At 39.6% G+C, this 25,448-nt stretch overlaps 1 long non-coding RNA gene across 1 annotated transcript; it reads right to left on the bottom strand.

Annotated features, from left to right (window-relative positions):
- Positions 1 to 19,787: 19,787 nt before the first annotated feature.
- LOC147631769 (uncharacterized) lies at positions 19,788 to 24,655 on the bottom strand. The gene is made up of 2 exons (XR_015267347.1): positions 24,490 to 24,655; positions 19,788 to 20,139 (listed from the first exon to the last, which is right to left on the bottom strand). It is a non-coding gene; the product is annotated as an uncharacterized LOC147631769 (long non-coding RNA).
- Positions 24,656 to 25,448: the final 793 nt, after the last annotated feature.

Genomic DNA, 25,448 nt, shown 5'->3' with positions numbered 1-25,448 from the left:
AAAGGCAGTTTCAGATGCAAAACTATGGCATGCTCGTTTTGGTCATCTGAACTTTGCTAGTTTGCTGCGTTTGCAGAAATTTGATATGGTTGCTTCATTGCCCCCTCTTGAGGCACCATTGAAACATGTTTGTGAAGGCTGTATTTTGGGCAAAATGCAGCGTTCTGCGTTTCCAAAGGATGGTTCTGTGCGGGCCACTCGCAAATTGCAACTTGTACATAGTGATGTATGTGGGCCTATGCAAATTCCGTCATTTGGTAAACACTTGTACTTCGTGACTTTCATTGATGATTACTCAAGGCATGCATGGGTATATCCACTGAAGGCAAAGTCCGAAGTGTTTTTGTGCTTCAAACAGTTTTTTCTTATGGTTGAAAATGTATCCAATTGTACTGTGGGCACCCTCCGTTCTGATCGAGGGGGGGGAGTACATGTCTAAAGAGTTTGATGCATTTCTGGCTAATCGTGGGATAAAACACCAATGTACAGTGCCGTATACCCCTCAGCAAAATGGTGTTGCTGAGAGGAAAAACAGGTCACTTATGGAGATGGCACGATGTATGGTCAAGAGCCAAGCTTTGCCACATGCGTTTTGGCTTGAGGCTGTCATGTGTGCTGCATATGTACTCAACAAGTGTCCCACTAAGGCCTTGCAGTCTATTACTCCATACGAAGCTTGGCATGGCAGGAAGCCTTCTATTGGTCACTTGCGTGTCTTTGGTTGCTTGGCCTATGCTTTAGTGCCTATGTAACAACGCAGAAAATTGGATGCATTTTTGTTGGTTATAGTGCTGAGAGCAAGGGATACAGATTGTATCATCCGCAGTCAAAGCGTATCTTGATTAGTCGAGATGTTGTTTTTGTGGAAGATGCTGTGCAGTCTTTGTTATCATGTACCAAAGAGACAGGTGTGAGCTCACGGGATGTATTTGATACATTGTTGCCTCTCTTTACAGGTGGGAATTCAAATGTAAGTCCTAATGAGGCAAATATTCAGCCTATGCAGATTTCAAACGACATCATAGATCAGCCTATTTCTGATGCAGATTTACAGGATGTAATTCATGAGGATAGGGCTGAAAATGAGCAGGCTAGAGGTATGCCTAAATGGCTGGTGCAAACCTTGCGTGATAGTAAGATTGATGCACCTATGACTAGCCGTACTCGTTCAGGTTTTCAGCATGCCTCTTATGCATCAGATTGTTATGCTTTGGCTGTGTCTAGTATGTGTGAAGAGGAAGAATCTCTTTCATTTGATGAGGCACAAAATTCAGAAAATTGGTTGGCGGCAATGAAAAGTGAATATGATGCTATAATCAAGAATGGTACATGGTCTGTGTGATTTGCCCATTGGTAAAAAGGCCATTGGATGTAAGTGGGTTTTTAAGTTGAAACGAAAGCCAGATGGCAGTGTTGATCGCTATAAGGCTAGACTTGTTGCAAAGGGTTATGCTCAAGAAAAGGGCATTGATTTTGATGAGACCTTTGCTCCCACTTGTCGTATGACTACCATTCGTAGCATTTGTGCATTGGCAGCTCATAATGGTTGGAATGTACATCAATTGGACATAAAGACTGCGTTCTTGAATGGAGATTTACATGAGGAGGTGTATGTATCGTAGCCTCGTGGTTTTGTTCAAAGAGGGCAGGAAAACAAAGTGTGCAGGTTGAAAAAGGCTTTATATGGTTTAAAGCAAGCTCCACGAGCTTGGTATGAAAAGATACATGCATATTTGACTGTACATGGTTTTTAGAATAGTCCAACAGAAAGCACTTTGTATGTTAAACATGTGGATGATGTACATCTAATCATTGCTCTCTGACATGCTGCTCACAGGACTAAATGTGAGTCATATTGCTGATTTTAAGGCTGATTTGAATGCCTCTTTTGAGATGTCAGATTTGGGGCATTCGCATCATTATTTGGGGATACAATTTAAGCAGTGTGATGGAGGTATTGCTTTGTGTCAGACAAAGTATATTGAGACATTGTTGCGGAGATTTGGCCTTGAAGACTACAAGCCTATTGCTACTCCAATGGAGACAGGTTTGAAGTTGAGTCTTTATGATGCTGGAGATCACTTTGATGTCACACTCTATCAGACAGCTGTTGGTTGCCTCATTTATGTATGCATTACGAGGCCGGACATTCAGTTTGCAGTCTCACAGGTGAGCAGGTTTATGCATAGCCCAGGGTCTCAGCATTGGAAGGCAGTTAAACGCATCTTTCGCTACTTGAGTGGCACCATACATCTTGGGTTGTTTTATCCCAAGGGGGGATCGTTGCCGCCACATTTACATGCTTTTTCGGACTGAGATTGGGCTGGTTGCTATGACACAAGAGTGTCCACAAGTGGTTTTTGTTTCATGCTCGGTAGCTCATGCATATCTTGGTTGAGCAAGAAGCAACCTATTGTGGCCACTTCTAGTTGTGAAGCTGAGTACAGGGCAGCTTTCACAGCTACGGTTGAGTGTGTGTGGCTCAGACGGCTTATGGCTGATTTGGGTGTTGGACAGGAGTCTGCCACCTCTATCTACACTGACAGTCAGAGCGCATTGGTAGTTGTGAGAAACCCAGTTTTTCATGCTCGCACAAAGCACATTGAAGTGCATTATCACTATGTCAGGGAGAGACTCTCAGCAGGAGAGATCAGCTTGGCCTATGTGCCAACACAAGACAACCTCGTCGATCTTTTCACAAAGGCGCTTCCTCGTGAGAAGTTCGAAGCTTTCTGCAAAGCTTTGGGCTTGCTCCCCTTTGTGGACTGATCTACTTCGGGCATGGCACTCCCCTATACATGAGTGCCAGCTCTCGTTCACACCATCACTCCTAGGGGGGATTTGTTGCCATATATATATAGGCAGTGATGTGTGTGAACACACTTAGGACTGCCGAGGCACTTTTTCCCTCTTTAGGAGGTTTTTCCCCCCGGCTTGTATATACGCCCATCCTTCTAGGGCTAACTTATCTTTTGTACATAGACACAATCTAATACTTTTTGTGTTGTGTGCATTCTTGCTTCTTCTTCTCCAAGCTTTGTGTGCTTTCCTGCAACCCTAATTCCAACACAATAATAGTTGCGTTTATCTTTCTTTTGTAAGCTTATTAAGCCCCTTCTTGGTATCCTTTAAAGACTAGCCTGATTTTACAAAAGCTTTGCCTCTACCTTTTTTAGTGGCAACAAATGCCTGATATCCCACATGTATACTAGTTCGATTTTGTTGGCACTTATCAAATATAAGGGAATTGGGGTTATCCTTCATAATGAGTTACCAAAGTGTGCATATAAAACCCTGGTATGAATACCGTAAAGTTGTGAGAATAGTAGACACTAATGAACTATTCGGATATGCCTCATTAATACATGTAAGTTGTTCTTTAAGATCTTCGATCCTTCTTAAAAACTCATCCATTAAGTGTCTCTCATTCATATGCTCCAACTCTAACTACTTGTGTAAGAAGGACACTCGTGCCTTGTTACATACATGGTAAAGCGTAACAACTGTATCCCAAGCCTCTTTGGTAGTTTTACATAAGTGAGTATGAGGAATTATAATGGTCATTTTCACAGAAAGTGCCACCAATGCATGCATTAGGAAAAATTTGGGCTTATTTTTGGGCCCTCTAAGGGATTTTTTGCCATCTTTGCCTTGAAAATGGGGGTCGCAATGAACATTTCTTACCTTATGTTAAAGCCCAATCATATGACATATCATTAGAAAGATCATGAAAAGTAGATCTTATAATTTCAAACTCCGAAACATTTGGAGTTGCTAAGCTCAAGATATACCATTTTCCTCAAAATCAAGTTTAAAGGCTACCATAATGGTCCGCATCATCACTTTTGAACCTACTTTTTGTACATCTTCCATGGGTCATGTCCAAACCCCATCATGTTATATATCAATGGAAAGATCTTGAAGAGTAGATTCTAAATACGCAACTTCTGAAAAAATTGGAGTTGATTTATAAAAAGTTTACCATGGCCCTATTTTTGATGATGTGGCATTCCTTAGAGGGCCCAAATTTCCTTAGAGGGCCCAAATTTCCCCTAATGTCTCTGTGCATCCTTGCCATCCTAATTATCTTATTCTTGCCATCCTAACTATCTTATTCTGCTATGTCTCTGTGCATCCTTGCCATCCTAACTATCTTATTCTGCTATGAGAGGTGTGAAGGTGGATGTGGTATAGTTATATCTAAACTAATATTACCATCCAAAGTATTTATATTATCCTACGCTTCAATGCCAATAATAACATTTTCAAAGCCCTTTGGAACCAATATATGATGTATCTTATATAACCACAACAACGGGTAGTTGGTCTTATCAACAAGCTTATCCTTAGTGGCATCCTAAATTCATTATTAACTACCATTCAGCCCCCATAAATAACAAATCTCTTACACAAAATGTAAGTGTTCTAACCTACATGCACTATCAATACCCACTGAATGCAACCAAGATGGTTGTGCCACCAATAGATTTGATGACAAAGAAACTTGCAAAATGTATGAAAAATGAGTATAGAGTGTAAAATATTACTAGCAAGGATGCAAAGGTCAATTAAAATGATGATAATGCTTATAAAGCTATTGATTAATGAGCTAAAAAATGTGTTGTCAATCACAATGGAGAAACCACGATGACGGCCTTGTATTTACACACCAAATATATACTGATACACAGTGAAACAAACCTAAAATCTAAAAAAGATAGTTCGAAATGACACTCCCCTAAGGTGTCTACAAAAATCTTACAACACATGACTGATCCTTGAAACATGCTCAAAAAATGGCTCAAAAAGTGTAATTTTTTTTAAACATAAACAATATATGATATACCTTCTCCACCTAAGGTAATAGCTTAATTTAAGACAATCAGAATAGCACCTTGATAGGAGGTGATGATGAGGGGGTGAAGGCCAAGAGAGCCTACTCAAATACCAATTCTTAGAGTAGAGATGAAGGTAGAAACACACACATAGATGTAGTGAGCAGGTGATGACAAGGGGGTGAGGGCCAAGAGAGCTTGCTCAAATACCAATTGTTGGAGTAGAGATCAAGGTAGCAATGCACACATAGATGTAGAGATAGAGAGAATCACAACACTCAAAGTATATTGAGATGAGAATGAGTGAATTACAAGTGAAGTGACTTGATAAGAAGGTCACTATACAGCTCATAAGAGTGTGTACACACACTTGGGATAAAAACCTCCTAAGGAGGCAAAAAGTTCCCTTGACCCATTATTAACCTACGTCCACACATCACTACATATAAATGGCTAGATGTGTGTATGTGTGTGTATGAGAGAGAGAGAGAGAGAGAGAGAGAGAGAGAGAGAGAGAGAGAGAGAGGTGTTAAATCTTGATAATCCTATAACAAGGAAAACTTTTTTTGAAATTGTGTTGTATTACGTAAAATGTAAGTCACAATACAATGGCTTGCTACATTTAACATTACTAAACCAATGTGTCACAAAGTACTAATGAAATGATATTTGTGCACTTTGGTTCATAAAATATATTCTTGATTGAGGTGTTGTATTTCTATAATTGTCAACTATACATGAACATGTATACAACCAATTTAGTTTATAAGTAAATTTTTGTAAAATATATTCTTGATTGTTGTCTTATTAGGTGTTATATTTCTATAATTCTTAACTATTCATGTATAATTGATTTATTTTATTAAATTTTAAAATAAGACGTACATTGATGGCACACTAATGGTGCTAGAGCTAAACCTTGTTTTGAGAGCTAGAAGGTGATCAAATGTAGATTATGAGTTTTTCACATGCACACTTTAGGAATATGAGCGAGGATAACAAGCACATTGGCAAGACTATAACAAATGATTTGAGGGGTTGTAGGGTACCAGATGAAAAACCTTGTATACAACCAATCTAGTTTTTGTTGAACTAAGCTAGAGAATGTAAAATTCTCCATGACGGCGCATAGGAAGGCCATACACATTTTTTTGAAAGGGCTTCTTACATCCTGTGTTGGGAAATTTTGTTTCCTTTAGCCTAGTTTTTTAAAAACTAAATTGGCTATAATTAGTTTTTGCATAAATCTCTGGTGCTTGCACTTCACAAGTCCAAGTATGATTGATGTGCATGTTATCCTAGTTTATATTTTTGCTATGTTATTTTTTGAAATCTTGAATAATTATACAATTAATTATTAAAAAATATTGAATAATTATATAATTAATTATTAAATCTAAATATTCATTCAATCTCATATGAGTAGCAAAGACATGCCAGGCACAAGAATACAATGAACACTTGACAAGATTGAGAAAAAGATATATTTCATTACTCTAGTTTTGTTTCCCTCTAATCCCCTATGGGCTAGTTTTGTTTCACTCTAATCCCCTATGGGCTAGTTTTGTTTCACTCTAATCCCCTATGGGCTAGTTGCATCATGTCCTAGGTCATTATTGTTATCATCTTGGCATGGATAGTGCACAAGTTAGCATCTTCAAAAATCATTTACAAGGTAGGCATCAACATGTGAAAAGCCATATTATTATAGGAATATAAGATCTCATTGACACTATGAGGGAAAATGGGGCTCTATGGATGAGGAGTTTGATTGACTTCTAAATAGTCTTAGATCTTTTGGAGTGTTTTGTAAGGTAGTATTTTCTCCTTATTGTTGAGGTATTCTTTGTGTAGGCCTTCTTGAAACTTGACCTTGAGCAAGTTGAGGTCTTGGTCGATTTGGTGGTCCTCGGTGATGGCTTCTTTGTCCATAGGTAGATGGTGTAACTTGTGGATGGGTGACCTCCGCACGCATTAGTTTCGGAGTCTTCATCTTCCTTAGTTGAAAAGTTTTTTTTTTTTGTTTTCGAGGTCAATGGCTTCCTTGAAAGGTTTTCTTCATTTTTAGGGTCTTATGAGGTTGATTTTTAATATGGTATAGGTTTGAAAGACCTAGCACATTCTCTTAAGGGGATGGAAATGACCCTACATGCTTAGGAAGCATTTCCCAATGACCCATACCCTTGGCAAGCATTTCCCAGCAACTTGTCTCGAAGTGGGTGACCAAGGAATTATGGGATTTGGGATCCTTGTGCACTTGAGAGATTGTGATGCAAATTTTTGGGGATCACTTTGGTCACTTCTTGGAATCCAAAACATACTTGCATGAAACCTCATAGCCTCCTTACCTCTCTTTCTATCCATAAGAGTTGAGAATAAAGATATATACATCAAACTTGAGGTCATAGTTCATAGAAGGAAACATAAAAAGGCTTGAGAGAAGCAACGATTTCTGCTAATCTCGTTGCTCCAAATAAGAGGGAGATCCTTTATTGGAAGAAAGTATTCCAAATCAAGATTATAAATGTAAAGATGCGGGGAGTATTGGTATGGTTCATCTGTACGAATTGGGTGATTGAGATGGAACATTTTAAAGTAAAAACAAGGTACTAGAGGAACTCACAGGTGGATAAGATGCATGGGGTTTATAATTTTATAAAGAGATTAAGAGAAAATAATCATAAATAAAATAATGATAAAAGTTATTTAAAAATAGTGTATGATGATTTATCAAATGTAGGTGTGTAAACTTGAAGAGAGCTTCATAATTATATAAAAACTTTTTAAAACAGATAATCCAGCAAAACATTATGAGCATTTTATTATAGGGGTATAAATTGGCCAAAAATTATAGAAAAATAAAAATAAACACAACATAAATATAACATAACTGTTCTTTATACATATGTCTACATTAAAACTAAATTACATAAGTGTGCATAACTAAATTACATAAGTGTGCATAACTTGAAGGGAGATTCATGTCTATATAAAAACTTTTCAAAACTCAAAAAAGTCTGAGCATTTTACTATAGGGGTATAAAAATATCCAAAACAACTAAAAGATAGCCATTTTGGGAGAATTTTTGGCCATTGATGAGACTTTGAATTGAAAAATTAATGACATGAATGGAAAGAGAATTAAAAGAGCTTATTTTCTAGATAAACACTTTAATAAAATCAAACTTGAGTAAATATTGAAACTAGGGGGTTGAATTACCAAAATTGCACTCTTCTCTCTTTGCATGAGTCTTCAATTTTAACAATGCATCTTTCCCTTCATCTCATTAATGATTCAAACTAGAGAGTAAGGGTTAACATTGCTTAGTGGAGAAAACCAAAAGTTTATCCATTGCTTAATGATTCAAACTAGAGAGTAATGGTTAACAATGCTCAGACTTTATCTGGACTATGCATATTCTATTAAGCCGACTAAACTTGCAGATGAGTGCATAGAAAAGTGCGAAGCCTTGCTCTCTGAAATGGGTTTTCATGGTGGGGAAGTGCATCTTAAAAAAGATCCTGTTCTTTCTGGAGGTACAGGTGATGTTCTGCAAGATGTTTCAATGGGAGGAGCAAAAGCGAGAAGATTTTTGAGCAACCATGACACCAAACAAGTCAACGCAATGTGGAACTGTTGGAAACAGCTATGTGTCATCACCACAAATGTCAAAAGTAGACCAGATGTAGCCAACAAACGTATGGAAGTTTGGAAAAAACTCGACAATTTTTTCAAAGTCCTTAGACAACAAGTTGGTTCAAATACTTATGCAGATGATTTCAAAAACGCAATAAAGCTTTTGATCAAAGCTATCATAGATGCCTGGGGAGAAAAAGACATAACTTATTACTTGGTGAGTGTTCAGACTTATCAAAACAGTTATAAATTGGTGTGTCCAGACTTATTACTTGTAATTTCTTAAATGTACTAGCAAAAATTGTCTTTGTGGCATATTCTTTACTTGCATGGACCATATTTTGCTACAGAAGGACCACTTGCAACATGGAATACACAAGGAATGGAAAAGTCTCATTATCAAGTGAGAACTTCCTTTTTTAGATGTACCCGAAGAGGAGGAGGTGGACAAAGAAGAAGCAATGCACTAAAAGAATTATTCAATTGGTTCTACAGGAGGCAATTACAAAGGATGAGATCAAAGACCCAGCAATCTGAAACTACACCAACACCTCAAGAAAGAGACTAATGATTACTAACACATTTGTACCTCTAACAAAATATTTGCTGAAATAAAATCGATCCTTGAAAAATATTGTGTACATTAGTTTTTGATTCTCTTGGGACTACTTGGCATGTCACCTCTGTATCTCAAAAATTTTCTCCTTCTATAACCTCCAAGAAGATTGATATCTGACACCTCAGCTGCAGCTGCATAGCTAGAGTAGCAAAGAAAGTATCCTGCTCTTGAGGCATTGAAACCTGCAGCATATCCAAAGATTCTAAGAGCAGCAGCTCTCTCCAGAAGCAAAACCTTGTTAGCATTTATTTGAAGGGGAGTATATCCCATGAACCTTGACAACACCTTCAAGGCAAATATTGGCAACTCAGCATCTTCAGAGAAGTTCATGTGGAATGCACAGAACACAGCCTTATCCAATGTAGGCAAGTAGTGCATGAGAGCAAATGAAGGCCTTCTTGACCTAGTGTGTGTAGATTTCACTCTGCTGCCTCTAGCTCTTCCTAGAAAATCATCCTTATCAAGCAATTCAATCTGCAAGACAAAAACCTCAATTTAAAAAAATTACAATCACAATAACATTTTACAAAAGATTAAATGGAAGCTACCTTCTGCAACTCATCCTCAATTACTACTTTGTCTTTCATCAAGTTGCATGAGCCAACCCTTTCCACTTTATTAGAATCTGCCTGAAGCTTGAAATCTCTACCAAAAGACTCAATACCTAACTCAATAAGCCTGTTCTCAAAATCCTCATCACTCAAGGAAGGTTTCCCCTCTTCCACTTTTTTAAGGCACAAGGCAAGTGCATCATTAGCAGGGATAAATGAGTTGTCAGATGTTTGCAAATCAAGTGCCAAAAACTCTTCCTTTGACTCTACTTCTGTATCAATAAAGTCTTTGGCCACTTCACAAGCTTCTGAAATTGCTGCAATACAGTAGTCTTCTCTGATATTGAAGAGACATTGAAGATAGGACAGAGGAATAAAATCTTTCTCATTGATATAGAAGAAAGGAAGGTTTGGAAGAGTAACAGAGGATTCAGATATGCTTGCTTCCTCTGAGGGCTCTTCAGTAATAGTGAAAGCCCTAAATTCTGCAACATCAAGATTGGCACTTTCTCTCTCCTCAGCTTGAACATCAATTTCTTCCTCTTCTAAAATCTCACATTTCTCTAACTTTGAAACTGTGGTGACATTTAAGTTTTCTTCCTCATTCTCTGCATCAATTTCTGGTTGTTGCTCTTTATCCTGTATTTCTGCTTTCAAAAATAGGAAGAAAAGAAAGGAGACATCCTTGGGAACAAGGTTGCAATGCTTTTTATGGATTGGACAAGAAATGGATGAAGGGCATGTGAAAGAGGTTCTATTTGAAAATCTACTGAACCTCTTTGTAACTTTGGCTTTCTCCACAGACAGCTGTGTAAAATCTGTAAGGTGACAAAAACCATGGTCTCCGATACGAAAACAATGAGCTTGAATTGACATTTCAAATTGCTTGTACTCATGTTCAAGAATGTCCTTTAGCTTCAACAAAACATCTGAAAGAGAAAACCTTGGATTGAATATCTCCACTGCATCAACGTATATCTTCATATCATGACCATCTTGCAAAATAGCATTCAAGAGTTTCTCACTTGGGCTTTCTTCAACAAGTTCATGTCGACCCGCAACACCTTTACTCATTGAGATATTTGAGAAAAATGCCTGAAAAATTCTGATGAGCCAGAACGAAGCGAAAATGAAAGGTCCAAAAAAATTGGAATGCCTCTATCGCTTGGTGCGGGCTTTGGCAATTCCAAGGTCTCAAAATAAATATTGATTTTTGCAAAATAGGGCTAGGAAGAGAATACGGTGCACAGCTTGATTTGACGCAAATAAGTGATCCAAAACTGGGGAAAAAAATTGAAAGAGAGTTTTGAAAAATATATGTAGCGTGATTAAAACACCTTAAATAGTGATTGTTTATGCCACGTGGCAATAATGATTACATGACACGTATACCCAACGGTCCTTTGTACGACATATCCGAGGTATAAAAAGTTAATTTTGTTGAAAATATTCATATTTTTCTCTGACACTGTATCAAGCGAAAACAGACTACCTTTTATTTCCCAAACCTACTTTTTCATTTCTTTCCCATATCAAGCGATTGCACATTTCCAGGACATTTCGTTCTGTCCTTTCCCATATCAAGCGATTGCACATTTCCTGCCCGAATCAAGCGATTATGCTCATCCGAGATTTTTGGATTTTCTCAATCGCTTCGTTCGGGACTTCTTCTTTTTTTTATTTCCTGCCCGAATCAAGCGATTACGCTCATCTGAGATTTTTGGATTTTCTCAATCGCTTCGTTCGGGACTTCTTCTTTTTTTTATTTCTTGAATCAAGCGATTATCACTTTCCATTATCTTTGGATTCGCTCTATCGCTTCGTTCGGGCTACCTTATTTTTTTGTCCTATTATACAAATCTCTTCATCTGGTCTCTTTTTTTAAGCTTCAATGGCAAGGACAAAACAGACTGCAAGGAAAGTCTACCCACCATTGGAGACTGAAAAAGCTGAGGACAAACCAGGACCTTCCAAACAAGAAAAGCCTCTTCCAAAGCCTCGTGCGAGGGCGACAGCAAGAAAGAGATTGAATTATCAGGTGAAGTCCTTAAGAGAGATAAGAGTAGCACAGAAATCTACTAGTCTTCTCATCCCTCGACTGCCATTTACTCGGGTTGTCAGGGACATATCAGAAAGGTTAGTTGGCAAAATGAGAAACACAAATCTTCAGAAAGTGCGATGGGAGACCCAGGCCCTCATGTGTCTTCAAGAGGCTGCTGAAGATTTTCTAATCGACTTTATGAATGATGGCTACATTGCTGCTGCATTTGCTCATAGGATCACTCTTATGAGCAAAGATTTTGTGCTTGTGTCCAGACTTAGATATAAGTTTGACAAAGCTTTGGAGTCTATTCCAAGTCAAGATATGAGAGCTTTTGAAATTCTTAATATCCCTCCAGCAAGGCAAACCAAGCAATCAGTTGTTATTGAAGATATTTCTCATTCTTATGATACAAGAAAAGCTCAGGATATCAAAGAAGAAGTTGAAAAAGAGAGAGAGCAGGAGAAGATTTCAGAGGATGCCATTCTTTCTCAGCAAGCTGAAATTCTCCATGCATCCAATTCAGAGCTTTATCAGAATGTGACAGGTCAAATGATTGTAGATGTGTCCATGCATGGAGAGGATGAGGTTTATTGTGACATTGCCCCTGAGGACACAAGTATGCTTGTGAATCACAATATTGAGATATCTGACACAGTCCTCTTCATCTGTCTGAGGTTTGTGTGGATTTAAATGCCTTTGTTTTCTTGATGAATTTCTCAGACTCCATATTTTGTTGACATGTTTTGTTTGTGTCTCCAGATGTCTTATGAGGGATCTCCATGAATCAATGGCTGTGCAAGTGACCATTCTTGATCCCCTTGTTACACAGTGCCTTTTCAATAGGCAAGGGGATCTTGCAAGTTTTCTCAAAAACTTTGATATGCTTACCTGCAATTACATTGTATACCCTTATGTTGAAGTGTAAGACTCATACTCAATTATCTTTTGCCTATTATAGACATGACAGTATTCATAACTAATTTCAGTATTCATATTATCACAGAGGCCATTGGAGTCTTATTATCTTCAATCTATTGGATAGAGATGTGATCTTTATGAACTCTTTGGCATCCATTCATGGGAGAAGTAAAATGTAAGAATCAACTTTTCCATGGTTTATGTTCCAGAACAATTTCTTGCATGATTTCAATTATTTGGTTGACCCTCAATATTTTATGTTTGCAGTGCTGCCAAACTTATCTTGAGTTTTCTAGGTTCTACCTATGTAGACTACAAACTTGAAGATTTTAAGTACTTCAATCAGGAAGTTCCCTTGCAGAAAGACTCAACATCTTGTGGATGGATGGTACTTGCAAATGCTTGGAGATTTCTTGAGTCAAGATTTAGAATGACAACACTTCCTGTAAGTTCATGAATGAAAACCATTGATTGATTTAGTGAATACATTTAGTGACCTATTTTCTTACTTTCTTATTTTCTTTTGTCTTAGTTGCATGAGTATCCAGATTCTTGGGTAAGTTGGGTAAGGGAGAAGGCAGTGTCCATGGTTTTGAGTAGATCCATCAATCCATATGACCTTGATTCTCCCTTTCCACCTAATAAAGGAGCCAAGGATACAACTTCAAAGAAAAGGAAAAGGGAGAAGAAGGAGAGCAAAGACAAGGATGACTCATTCAAAAAGGATAAAACCTCTGCCAAAGAGAAGAAGAAGAGAAAGAAGAGCCCTACTAAAAACAGATCTTCCAAGGGGAAAAAGAGCCATTCTAAAGAGAAGAGCCATTCTAAAGGAAAGATCCCTCAGGCTACAGAGAAGATCCCTACCCCTCCTGCTAAAGAGAAGAGCCCTAGCCCACTTGCTAAAGAGAAGACCCCTAGCCCTCCTGCCAAAGAGATGAGCTCTTCACCAGCTCAAGGGAAGACTCCTATCAAAGAGAAAATCCCTAGTCCTCCTACCAAAGAGAAGAGCTCTTCTCCAGCTCAAGAGAAGACACCTATCAAAGAGAAGATCCCTGTCAAAGAGAGGAGTGCTACTAAAGGTCTTCCTTTTCACTCACCAGTGAAATTTAAAATTCAGAAGCGTTGTTTATCCAACAAAGGTAGTAAGAGGGCAAATATTGGCTCTCCATTAAATTTCTTGTTCATGTTCCCCAAGAAGACTGCCAAGTCTCCAAGGCCAACCTCCAAAGAACCTTCTCCAAAACCAGACCCCACTGCCAAATCTCCCTCGCCAACACGTGAAGGTCTCAGAGAGGAGCCCAACTTACCACCATTAGGGGAATTCACTCTAAAGTCTTCCTCTCCAACACCTCAAGTGCTGAAAACTCAAGAACTTGAACCTCAATCAGCAAAATTTGATCGAAGCAAGCAGAAGAGAGAAAGATTCTCTAAAGATGCAGGGTCATCTCATGCCAAAAGGAAAGTTGATTTTGTAGAGTGATTCCACATATTGGATTTTGTTTTGTTCATTTTGTCCATATGAACACACCCTTTTTGGGACAATATTCTGTACTTAAATTCAGTATCAATAATTTGATATTCAACTGTTAAACCTTGTACTGTGTCGCAAACAATTTGTTAACCAATTTTGTGAAGAAGTCAAGACGAAATCTAGCAAAATATATTGATTGGAGAAATCCTTTTCAACTTTACAAACTTGCCCTTGCAAGTGGCTCAAATACAACTTTTTTTGGGGGGAGACATGTGATGCATGAGGTTACACTTTCCATCCTTGTACTGACAACAATATCATCTACTTTGAATCTATATTCAGGTGATATTTCGTCCAGAAACTCAAGCGACTCTCTAACATGTTGTAGTCGCCAGTTTGATGTTACTATGAGTTTCCTGGGATCTATGAATGGATGGACTATGATGTTAAATTCAAACTCTGGAAAATTCTCTTCAGAATCCAAAGGGACCCAACTACCAAGCTTGCTTTTCCATCTCCTATAGTCATAGCCCAAAACTAGGGATTGGCGACACAGTTGGTATGAGATGGACAAAGAATTTGGACTTACTCTACAACTGATATTGTCCCCCATATGAAACGTTTCCTTGGTACTCCATCCTTCTCCAAGTACAGTGTCCAGATCAGTCAGAGATAGTCTTCTATTAAGCCACATCGTTCTTGTCCTCTCCAATTCCATTGTTTTGAAGCATGCCACAAAGACATGTATAGGCAAGAACCATTGAATTTTAATCCTTCTTGAAATCCTTCCAGGAGACATTGCTTTAAGAATATCATCTTTGATTTTGGATTTGAAGCTTGTTATGGTATTTGGATCAGGAACTTCCCATTCTAGTGACATTAATGTGGGAATAGGTATGTCATATAATTCTCCATGAACACCTTCTCTTGATGGAACCCTGTATTCTGCAAAATACACAAATAAATCCACTGATTTGTAAAATGAAGGTGGTTTGTCTGCGTACATGACATTTGCAATCCCCTTGTGAATTGCTTTGAATGTGCCACTTAAGCTCTCAACAGGCTGCCACTCCACAGCTGTTGACGGAAAGATAACTGAAATGAAACAAACAACAAATATATCAGAAAGAGAAATATTGTGTTGTATCAAATAGATAAAGTTTTGTTGAATTACAGTAAGAATGGAGAATTGGATGTTCATCCAAGTTCAACACCATGTCTTTGGCCATGTAGACATGTTGAACTTTTGCAAGCCAGCCATTGTCGGTCACTTTGAATGCAAGAACACGACCTTTCCAATGGGATTTCACTTCATTTCGCTTGGTTCTTTTCACCCTGTGGGCACCTTTGCAAGAGGGAAGCATTGTTACCCAATCATTCACACGAAAAGACATGGGTTTCCAAACACCATCTTCTCTCGTGTTATGAAAATCACAAGAAGTTATATTATGAGAAGGACGACGTGAGGATGCCATAGAAGCTCACAGATAAGAGAAAAATAGTGAATCTTTTGAAAGTGCAAAGAAAGGAGAATAAACCATATGCCAAAATGAAGGGAAGGTGGAAAGTAGACGTTTGAAAAAATTTGGTGTTTTGTCATTAATAGCGTTGTTTTCAAGGCCTGAAAAGAGGATTTCGTATCTTCATGCTTGATTTTTTGAAATAAAAAATGGAACAAGATGTCACTATTTTGGACCCAAACTTTAATGTTAGCCATCGTAAACGTCTAAATTTAGCCGTTTTGGCCGTTCGCCACTAAAATAGAACCGTTAAGAAGACATTTGGAGGAGACAAGAATGCCATACTTTTGTATACGTGTCAATTCACAATTGGACAATTTCTTAATCCTTAGATTAACAAACAGCCCTTTTCTAGCCGTTTTTGGCCCTAATGCCTAAGGCCTTGGCTGAATCCATAACTATTCTTAAGAGGCCGCAAAGAGAGCCAGTTTTAGAGCTTGTACCTTTGGAACCAATCCAACTAGACCCCATATTGCTAGAGGAGGACTTTGTGGGAGGAGAAAGTTGGCCTTCCATGGGTCATCATCATAGACCCCACAAAGAGAGCCAATTTTGGAGCCTTTGACTTTGGAACCAATCCAACCAGACCCCATATTGCTAGATGCAATAAAGAAGGAATTTGTGGGAGGAGAAAGTCAGCCTTCCATGGGTCATCATAGAGTCACCGTTACATTTTCTCGGAGGTGAGTCGTAATGACTTCATTTCGTTCCCCTTTAGGGGCACCATCTCCTAGTAGGAAGTAATTAGTGCACATCTCCTAGTAGGAAGTAATTAGTGCACATCTCTTATAAATTGGTAGGTTCTAGCCCACCTTAGAATGAGTACTAACCAAGCGAGTGCAAATATTGCCCATGGGACATAGCAGGCCTCACGGCCCTCTTGTCCTCAAAAGTTTGAGTTCTAATAAAATTCTCAACTTTAAAGAGACATATTTGACTGGATGAATAGGAATCTAAGAGGCCACACAACTAAACCTGAACTTGAAAGAGTGGGAGGATGAGTCGTGCCACATTGAGCTCCCTCCATATAACCAAAACTAAAGAATAGCCAGAAGTTCCCATGAACAAGCTAGGAACTATTTTGAAAGTGACAAAATGAGTGCCATATTACCTGTTGCTTACAAAGGAGTGACAATGTCTCCATGATCATTGATTTGTGGTGTTAGTGTTAAGATAATCACCAAGGAGAATATGATAAAATGCATTGCTAATAATAAACAATAAAGCTTAGGCTTAATAACAATGATAAACTCAATGTGAAAGCAAAACTTCCATTACAAAATTGTTTTCATATTCAAATGAACTTAAAATGCACCATAACTGATAGCTAGGGGTTGAAAACTCTTGCTTGACCGCATGTGACACCATAAGGACATGTTGCACCAAGGAAGGATAAGTAGAACTCTATGTGCATGCCATGAAGTATCAACATGTTTTCATTTATTTGTGTGTGTCACGTCGACGCGACGGATACGGGGTTTGGCTCTAGATGGTGGGCTTCCATGGAGTGATCTTTTTTCTCGGGTCTTCACATTGTCGGCATTATTTTTTGTAGGTTTATTTTTGGCATTACTTTTTGTGGGACTAGGCTCTTGTAGTTTATGGGATCAAGCTTATTAAGCTTAAGTAGGAAAGAGGCTCCAATAGTTTTATTTAGACCTTTGTAAAGCTATTAAAAAGCTTTGCTATCAATAGCTTTTCTCAAGGCTATATAAGGCTTAGTGGCTTCTTTGTATGAGGAAGGGGGATGAAGAGATTATTATGAAGAGAAGAGAGGGAAAAGTCCTAGAGCCACCTTAGGGCGCCATAGAGCTTTGGGTTGATGGTGATGGTTTGGACCTTCAGTGTTGTGTTTGCTCCTTTGGTGTGTGTGGTAAACCACACATTTGAGGTGTGGTCAACACCCCATTCTGATTTGGTCGGCTGGCTAGCTAGCGGTCTGCTTGGCTGGGGTGGTACATGTCCACAGCCATTTTTAAATTTCATTTCAGGCTTTGTATTTTGACAAAAACATAAGTATTTTCCATAAAAGTAGAAACCTATAAAGTAAGTTTTTTTTTTTTTTGGGAGGATGAGAGCTTCTTTAAGGTTGATTTTGGACTCATCAAATTGATCTTTACTCAAAGGTCTATCCATTTTTACACTCATGGGCACAATGCCTGAGTAATGCTTCCATGTACACAAGAGGGTGGATTTGGTGGTGATCTTTGTGCCCTCACATTCTTTGGTGAACCCGATGTGAAGCCTCTTACATACATGGGTTGTGTGTGAGTGTAACCCTATTTGGTGTATGACTATGGCCATAATCTTTTTCCCGTAATGTTTCCATTTGTATCCATGTGATGATGATTTATGGCGGTCTTGCAAATGTATAAAGATATGATGATTATGCAGAAGTGTTTAGTTGAAGAACGGGAAAGCTATTTTATCCTCTATTTGATGCTCTTTTCTCCATAGTAGTGGATTTATTTGAAGACCCATCGAGCAAAGAGTTCAACTACATCAATGAAGATAAGCATGTGATGGTTTGCTCTTTTTATTTGCTACATTTAATGATGAGGACAATGCTTATGATCGTTTGTCTACTCTATTTTCCATTGAGGTATTTGGGGTGCATGAAAGTTCATAAGAATAGTATGCATGTGAAGCCCAATGCTGATGGTGAATTGGAGGGCAAAGAACCTTGTGACTTGATGCTTATTATTGATGATCACGTGGATATGGATTACAAGCCTTTGAGAGGGATTGATTGGCCATGTGATGCGTTTCTACATGATTACTTGCATGGATTCTATAAATGGGATATTGTGAAGTCATCACAAGTTCTTGGATTTCATGAAGTGATCTCGATACATTGTATATGATACGACACCTAGTGATGATGCATGGTATGTTTCTTTCTTCTTCAACACGACATGGTTTTGACAACATGATGGCATGGTAGCTCTTAAAAGGCTCATGTTCTTTATTTGGTCACACGAGATCTTGGGCCTTAGATTTGGGATTATGCATATGCCTACAAGTTCCTTGTGTGGTTAGATCGATCACTTTTCAGGATCAAGTATTTGTATGGCTTGTGCTTCAAGAAAGTGTCTTTGTGCTTAAGGCAAATGGGGGTTGCTTCTCCTTTTGACTCTTGTGTGGTTCACATGGTTTGTTGCAGAGGATGAGGATGCCTATGGGTTTCTTAGCAATGCCACGGCGGTTGCTAGGGACGAGAATATTAATGGGGAGTTTTTGATAACATTTAAGATATAGATAAGTTTCTTGGGGCTAACATTGTTTTGGAGGACAAGTGTATCATTCGGGATTTTCTTACTCATATCATGGATGTAGATGAGATCACACATGGGTTTATGGATCATGGGTTTGATGATCATCCCTTACTTGTGATGACATTTCTATGGACACTTTGGGGGCTATGCACACTCTCGGTAGCTCGTACATAGACCAAGAGCCCTTGTGTGTTGAGATGAGGATATTCGGAAGGATATAATGCCCACACATTCATTATGTACATATAAGGCTCGATGTGACAACGTGGTTCAAGATGCAATGTTCGACTGCCTTGTGCATCGAAGTGAGTTATTTGATGATCCATTGGTTAAAAGCAGCACAATGTTTGCGTGGTTTGGTCGTCGTCGAGATGTGGTAAATGTGACGAGGAATTTTTGCTCAAGTTTTCACACGTGTTGGGATGAATACACGTGTGTGTGCCATGAAGTATTGGGGCATCCATCATGTTTTCATCTATTTGTATGTGTCATCTATAGCGACATTGATAGGGATACTAGGTTTTTTTGGATTATGGTGGGCTTCCATGGAGAAATCTTTTTTCTTGGGTCTTCACATTATTGGTGTTGTTTTTGGTAGGTTTATTATCGGCATTACTTTTTGTGGGACTATGCTCTTGTAATTGTGGGATCAAGCTTATTAAAGCATTGGGGTGTTTTTTGTAAAGCTTAAGTGGGAAAGAGGCTCCAATAGTTTTATTTAGATTTTTTTGTAGGCTATTAAGAACTTTGCTTTCTAAAGCTATCAATAGCTTTTCTCAAGGCTGTATAAGCCTAAGTTTGTATGAGGAAGGGAGATGAAGAGATTACATCAAGCAAAACTCTATTGCAAACAATATTAGACACTGAAACAAAAATTAGGCTTATAACAAATGATAAAATCAAGGTAAAAGCATAACTTCCATTGGAAAATCACACTCATATTCAAATGTATCCCAAGTACACCATAATATAGCTCTAATGAGCTCCCAATTACCACAAGAATGAGTGGCTCCTAGCATACCACCTATGTACAAAGGTCCACATCAACACATTCTCAACCACAACCTTCTTGACTGAATCTAGATACTCAAATGCAAGTAAACCACCTGTCACTCACCAAATGCATCTAAGTAAACCATCCATCACTCACGAAAATGCAGACCCAACTTTATAACAGAAACACCACACTTGAGCTCCAGTTCTTTGATCGAAAACTTGCTTCCAAGTCTTCTGTTGAGCACATAGCGAGATCCTTGTGAACCTTGAACTCTGCACAAAACACATTATCACTCTGTCAGCTTCTTTGTTTAGAATGCAACAATCATGTGCCACTTGAGTCACCTATATTTTGGTGGCATTGAAGTGTCACTCAAGTATATAGTTTCCTGGAGGGAGGGCATATGTGTCACTCAATAAGAAGATCAAGCATCTCATGTCGGATCAACAAAATAACAGTGGCCAAGTCCGTGGGTGGCTGGATTACTTCACACGCAAGCTGCCCAGCGGGTGGCTGTGGGCCAGCGAGTGAAGAAAAACCTCAAATTATCCAGTGGGGCAAATGTTCACTAAAAGTAAGATGGGTGACTTGGTGGGGATGGTGGACACTAGGCATGATGACACAGGCCAGCTGGATTCCCCGGCACCCCATGTGAAGGCCTCTGAAACCCAATCTAAAAGCACCACATCACCCTGGCCAGCTTTGTGGGTGGGCAGCATTAGGCTGGTTACAGACTCTTGCCCCACTCATTGTGCGTGTCAGTTGAAAGTGCAGGTGGGCAGGGTGATGGTGGGGGAGATAGATCGTCCCCTTTTGCAGAGGAGTTATCTGAAAAAAAAGGGTGGATGGGGGCTAGGCTGCAAGTCTGTAACTAGCCTTAGTTAAGCCCTACTTGGAGCCTATCATCCTTGTTTCTCTCAATTCTGCAACAAATTGCTCCTAGCTTTCTCTTGCTTAGGGCAAGGCCATTTACTCAGCATCCTGCCTGCTGCTCTCTCTAGTTAACCTCTGCAGTTCTTCATTTAACTTGCAGACTTGAAGTTGCAATATATTCCCCATAACAAGACAATCCACTGCCTCCTTAACTTCAGTTAAGGTCTGGCTTGCCTGATCCTTGACAAAATTACTCTCCAAATCCTTTCTGACATTTGCCACAGCACCATCATCCCATTTAGCAGCTGAAGCATAGATGTTTGACAGCACCACGTATGGTCCAGCATTTGTTGCATCTGTCTCTAAACACCCACTCGCAGCGCGTACTGCACGTTCCAAATCACCATGAGATTTGCATGCACCAAGTAGGTGCAACCATGCCGTCTTTGTCTCTTTGAATGGCATGCTGTAAATCAAGTCCTCTGCCTCATCTAGATGTCCTGCACGACTCAGGAGGTCTATCATGTACACATAATGAGCATGTGTCCGTGTTATGCCGAAGTCCCTTTCCATCAAAAGAAAGAAATGCATGCCTTGATCAACCTGTCCAGTATGAGTACATGCCATCAAAACACAAACAAAGGTGATGTCATCAGGCTTATAATCTTGTAGCTGCATTTGGCGAAAAATATTTAGAGCCTCTTTGCCATGTCCGTTTTGGGCAAACGCAGCAATCATGGCGTTCCAAGAGATAACATCATGAACAGCCATTCTATTGAACATAATGCTGGCATCCTCCATGCATCCACACTTGCCATACATACTCATAAGGGAATTCCCCACTACAGCGTCTTGCTCAAATCCTGTATCTATAGTGGTAGCATGGATCCTATGTCCTTCTTCTGGGGCTGTCATCCTAGCACATGAAGTCAGAATACAAGTAAAAGTGATTGTATCCGGCATAATTTCTTCACCTTGCATTTTATTGAAATAATCAAAAGCCTCCTCACTGTACCCTTTCTGAGACAGTGCAACAATCATCATATTCCAAGAGATGGTGTCAGAGTGTATCATACTGCTGAAAACACTTTTCGCCTCACCCAAAGCCCCACACTTGACATACAAGTTGATTAGAGCATTCCCCAGCACTAAATTTTGTTCTCGTCCGGATGCAATAATGGCAGAATGGATACATTGACCCTCTTTTAGGGCAGCTAGGCTCACACAGGCATCTAGAGCGCACACAAAACTAATGCTGTTTGGCTCAATGGCTTCAAGTTGCATGGAATGAAACAGGTCGAGAGCTTCTTGGCCATTTCTGTTTTGAGAAAGTGCTGAAAGTAAGGCATTCCAAGAGGTAACATCCCTCTGTGGTATTCCACGGAACGCTGCCCATGCATTTGACATATTTCCGCATTTTCCATACATGTGGACAAGCGCGTTTCCTACTAGTGTGTCATGAATGTACTCTGTGTCATCTAAGGCAGTGTGGATCTCTCGCCCAGCTTGAAAATCTGCCACTAAGGCACATGCAGAGAGAACCAACAAAAAAGTGACATTGTCTCCCTTGACACCTTCACACTGCATGCAATGGAAGAGTTCTAGAGCCTCTTTGCCATGCCTGTTCTGTGCAAATGCTGCAATCATGGCATTCCATGTTATAACATCCCGATCATGCATTTGTTCAAACATGATCCCAGCATCAGCCGGACTTCCACACTTGCCATACAAGTTGACAAGGGCATTGCCTACCACCATATCTTCCAGGTAACCCATGTCAATGATGATGGCATGGAGTTCGTGCCCCTTATCTAGAGTACCTAGGCTGGCACATGCATCAGAAGCACAAACAAAAGTGATTTTGTTAGGTTTAAACCCTTCAAGGTGCATCTGATCAAAAAACTCTAATGCCTCTGCCCCTTGCCCATTTTGGGAAAATGCTGCAATAATGGCATTCCAAGAGACAACATCCCTCTGATAGATTGTGTTGAACACACTCAATGCATGGCATGGACTCCCACATTTCCCATACATATTGACAAGGGCACTCCCAACCACAACATCTTGCTCGTATCCGATGGTGATGATAATTGTATGAATCTCTTCCCCGACGTCAAGAGCAGCCAAGCTAGCACATGCATCTAACCCACAAAGACACGTGATTTTATCTGCAAAGAAACCTTCTAATTGCAACTGACAAAAAAAATTCAACGCCTCCTTGTTACACTCATTCTGAATAAGAGCCCCAAGCAAGGCATTGTATGTGACTATGTCACAATGAGACATCTTACTAAACACAATTCGAGCATCATCAAGACTGCCACACTTGCCATACATATCAATGAGAGCGTTCCCCACTTCAACATATTTCTCATAATGGGTGTCGATAATAGCAGCATGGATACCTTGCCCCTCTCCCAAGTCTCCCTGGTCGGCACATGCATCAAGAGTACAGACAAAGGTAACCTTGTTTGGCTTTATATTTTGTGATTGCATCTCATGAAAAAGCTGCAAAGACTCTTTGCTATGGCCATGTTTGCTAAGTGCTGCAATCATAGCGGTCCATGAGACGACATCTCGACAAGGCATTTCTCTGAAAACATTACTGGCCCTCTGCAAACTCCCATTTGTGCTATATGCTTTGAGCAGTGTATTCCATGAGTAGATATTTGGATTTGGTGTTTTACCAAACACAACTCGTGTATCCTCCAAAAACCCATTCTGCGCATATGCGTTCATCAATATATTCCATGAGTATGCATTAGGAGAATCTATATTGTCAAATGCTGCTTGAGCATCCTCAACACTTCCACAACTGCCATACATTTCAACGAGACAGTTTCCAATAAATGTATTAAGATCATGTTTATGCTGGGTTAATTGAGCATGCAAAAGCCTACCTTGAGAAAGATTTTTCCTTTTACCATAATGCTTCAAAATAGAAGCAAATGTAGCATAATTCGCTGCCTCAGGTGGCAGCTGATCCAATCCATCATGTCCATGCAGGCTTGCAGGCTGAGAGAAAGTCTCCGAATTGTATGGCAGGCCTGTTTTTTTGCTTAATGAAGCTTCCATGCCTTCCAAACTACTGCAATCGTCTTCTGCTAGTTTCCCCAAGGTTGGCGACATCTCATACAAGGTGTTGGGTACTGGGCTTGGTCGATTGTCACAGAATGGATCCATGCCAAAGGCCACAGAAAGCACCCACTTCTCATTTCTATACATAGCTGTAGCCAGTGTCTCAACATGTGATCGAGGGATACATGTTGTACAGGGAGAAGATAAAGCCAAAACAGATAATGATGATGATGATATTGTCGTTGCTGCAGATGATGATGCTGATGATGGCAGTGATGATGATGTTGATAAGAGGGCGCAACAGCCAGATGGGAAATCCATTGGACTTGAAAGTTAAGGGTTGAGTTCATTATAATGATAAAGATAAGTAAGCAGTTATATTCAATCACCCAATCATCAAGACAAAAAAAAAAGAAGAAAGAAAAGAAGGTGTGTGATAAAAAAGCAGCCAATCCTCAAGGTGTAGAACTGTGATTAAAGGGCATCCCTTGGGTAATAGGCCGCTGCGTTTTGTGTGGAAGAAAGGGGCATTCCACTCTCAGTCCAATCTTCACTAAATTCATACAGAATTGAGAGGTCCATTTGGAAAGGACACTGACATGATTGCCTGCTCCAGACTTTAGGTTAAAGAACACTCTCTTGAAAACCCACGTAGAGTCGGGTGTACTGACCTTACAACAGAGAGAAATACAGTCAACAGAGTTGTCCATTGCAGTTGCAGTCATCATCCAATGGGTGTCGAGCTCTCCGCTGAGGTCGTTCATATGGTGACATGGCAATGGGAAGAAGTCCTCCCGCAGTCCACTGCTGGTAGGCTGCCCGACGCCGAGGCTTGTAACCTTGCAAAAACAAGTATGTTAGTGTTTTTAGCCTTGTTCCACTTTTACTCTCTCTCTCTCTCTCTCTCTCTCTCTCTCTCTCTCTTTTACTCTCTCTCTCTCTCTCTCTCACACACACACACACACACATAGATAGGTCCTCTTATAGAGATTCATGGGTTTCTCTCTCTCTCTCTCTCTCTCTCTCTCTCTCACACACACACACACACACACATAGATAGGCCCCTTATAGATAAAGTCTTGCTAAACCCATGATCCTCTCTCTCTCTCTCTCTCTCTCTCTCCCCACAACTTCATATCCAGAGGGGTACAATCAAAGGTTCTAATGGTTTTGGATTGTGAAATACTCAATATCATGAAACATTGCTCATCTACCTTGTTAGTTACCTGGACTTCAGCCAATGTTATAGCCTTGTGTTGGTGGTGCAAGCACTTTTGCTTCCCTTCTGTTGGTGTAACCTCTTCGGCTATTCATCATCGTTTTGTGCCTTAGACCACTTAAGGATTCTAATCTTGTTGAGCTTTGTGTCGTAAGTGACTACAACATGGTTACCCCTTTGCCCAAGTCTTGCTATAGTTAACTTGGGTGGTTTTGGATATTCTCTCATGTTTCAAAATATACTCATCATCCTTATACCATCCTTCAGGCAACCCACCATGTACAATAATGAGTACCATGGTCATCTTGAGATAATTTGTGGTAGAAAACACCAAACCAAAAAAGAAAAACCCTACTGAGCGTGTGATGATAAGGGATGTGGAAAATCGGGCTTTAACCAATTTTGTAGCTA

This window comes from Cibotium barometz, chromosome 14, assembly GCF_041138505.1.
Source record: "Cibotium barometz isolate CiBa-2024 chromosome 14, ASM4113850v1, whole genome shotgun sequence".
NCBI classification, from domain to species: Eukaryota; Viridiplantae; Streptophyta; class Polypodiopsida; order Cyatheales; family Cibotiaceae; genus Cibotium; species Cibotium barometz.
Note: the sequence above shows the minus strand (reverse complement) of the source record. Positions and strands in the feature narration are given on the sequence as shown.